Source organism: Macrobrachium nipponense, chromosome 35 (assembly GCF_015104395.2).
Source record: "Macrobrachium nipponense isolate FS-2020 chromosome 35, ASM1510439v2, whole genome shotgun sequence".
NCBI lineage: Eukaryota > Metazoa > Arthropoda > Malacostraca > Decapoda > Palaemonidae > Macrobrachium > Macrobrachium nipponense.
In genome coordinates, this window is record NC_061096.1 from 33,537,816 (window position 1) to 33,540,315 (window position 2,500).

Sequence of the window (2,500 nt, forward strand, 5' to 3'; positions counted from 1 at the left end):
ATAGCTATTATAATATATATATATCATAATATTAATATATATCTATATATATGTATATTCAATATATATATATATCATATATATATGTTACATTATAAATACTATATATATAAGCTATTATATATATATATATATAGTATCTATATTAACATATATACCTATCTACACTTTATCTCTCATATCAATATATATATATGTATATATATATCTATATCTATATCATCTTATATATATCCCTCCACTATATATAATTATATCTATATATATCTATATATGCTATATAGTTATATCTATCTATCTATATCGATATATAGCTACTCTCTATACTATTATATTCTTCTCTATATATATCTCTATCATCTTCTATATGTCTTATCATATATATATCTATCTATATATTAATATATCCAAGGATTCCAGGAGAAGATATCAAAACAGCATTCAGCAGGGTCCAACAAACACATCAAAAAGGGCCATATTTATTAGCAAGAGACGTTTCGCACATTAAATACCGGGACATCCCGGCACTTGAATTTATAAACCTTCATGAGATCCAACATTGTTTATAAATTCAAGTGCCCGGGATGTCCCGATATTTATGTTGGATCAAGCCGTAGGTTACTGCAGATGAGATACTGTAGCCATGCGGGATACAGTTTCAGAACGGGTCAAAAATTAAGCAAACCAGAATTTTCTAATATAAAGAATCATGCCTCCATATGCAAAATTGAAATAAATAAAAAGCACTTCTCTATTATTGGTGGAACAAGCCATAGCAATTACCTAACTACCCTTGAGTCCTTATACATCAAACGGCTTGTTCCTTCTTTGAATTCTAACGTTTCCGCTTCTCCTCTTTATCTTGCATAACTGAAGTCGTAGGTTGGTGTCAAGTTTTGGTCATTCGTTCTTCTCCTTCTCCTTTGGATGGTTTGGTGAGAACTGGTTCCTTTTTTACTATGTACCTTTTAATTTGTATTAATTTTAATTTTTGTATAATACTTTTTTTTTCTTAACTTAATCTTTTTATATAGAAAATTATGTTTTTTTAAACTTTAACGTATTTTATGTTGTTCTTACAGATTTTGAAGATTGCACATAGATAATGTGCGAAACGTCTCTTGCTAATAAATATGGCCCTTTTTGATGTGTTTGTTGGACCCTGGCTGAATGCTATATATATATATATATATATATATATATATATATATATATATATATATATATATATATATATATATATATATATAATATATATATATATATATATATATATATATATATATATATATATATATATATATACACACACACAAAAGTGACTCCAAACGCTGGACTGAGGCAGCAACATGAACGAAAGGCGGAAGTTTGACAACATCTCCTGCAAGAATGTCACAGCATCCTTTGGTAAAACAATCGCGTCGACAGCGAAAATCAGGCGGCTTACCGTGCGCTGTCAAGACCTTGCTGAGGTGTAGGAGGAGGAGGAGACCAGATTGTTGCAGAAGACAAAATAACCCCACAAGGCACTTTCAGTCGTCCAAGACGTGTAAAGGACCTGGACTGATCAGAAACGCGGCAGCCACCATCTTTTATATTCAAACGCTCAGCCTCTCACCCTGGGAGAGACGACGCATCCCGTCCCCTGCTGGCTCGTCCTCTTCCTCCTCCTCCTCCTCCTACTCCTCCTCTTCCTCCTCCCCGTCCTAAATGACTATACAGGTAGTAGCTGGAGAGAGAATTGGCCGTGGTTGGCCGTGGCGGTGGGGGAGGGGGGGTGGGGGGGTGGGGTCAGTTGTGAAGAACTGCGAAATGCATATGAGAACGAACAATATGACGCTCCGTTTACAGCTTACAAAATGCACCAGTAATGTGTACCTGGCGACCCAAACATGTGCGTGCGTACAAAAACAAACGCAAACTCACACAAACACACACTTTATAAATACACACACACACACACACACACACACACACACACACACATATATATATATATATATATATATATATATATATATATAATATATATATAAACACAATGTATACACAATGTGTGTATGCCATTTTATGAAGCAGAAATTTCTCCAAATTTTCATTCAGAGAAGAAAATTTAATAAGAATTGAAAACGTGGGATTTGACCGTTCAGACCCCACCCAGAACAAAACTTAAATCATTCACATTGAACTACAGAATATTAGCACTAGTCAAATGAAAACTAACTACAAATCAAAAGGAATGCACGAAAAATATGTTAAATCCAGAACGACGAAATTGGACCTTGAAGGTGAAAACCAGTAACATTCCAAAATTGGTCGTACATAAAACCCATTTGGTTATTATAAACGTCAAATGTAATCAACAGGTATATCACAATCCCTAAAACTAAGGTCTGGACATTAAGAAGTGAGAGACTAAATAAAATCTACCATTAATAAAACAATGTATACACAATAATATTCCATATCCTTCCTAGCGCAGTGACAAAAACTTAAATGC

At 33.5% G+C, this 2,500-nt stretch overlaps 1 protein-coding gene across 1 annotated transcript in view; it reads right to left on the minus strand.

Annotated features, from left to right (window-relative positions):
• LOC135208569 (nitric oxide synthase, salivary gland-like) overlaps nucleotides 1–1,591 on the minus strand; it is a 34,319-nt gene extending 32,728 nt beyond the window's left edge. Inside the window, exon 1 of the mRNA XM_064240897.1 lies at nucleotides 1,448–1,591. The gene's annotated coding sequence lies outside the window, so the exon portion shown is untranslated. The remainder of the gene's footprint in view (nucleotides 1–1,447) is intronic.
• Nucleotides 1,592–2,500: the final 909 nt, after the last annotated feature.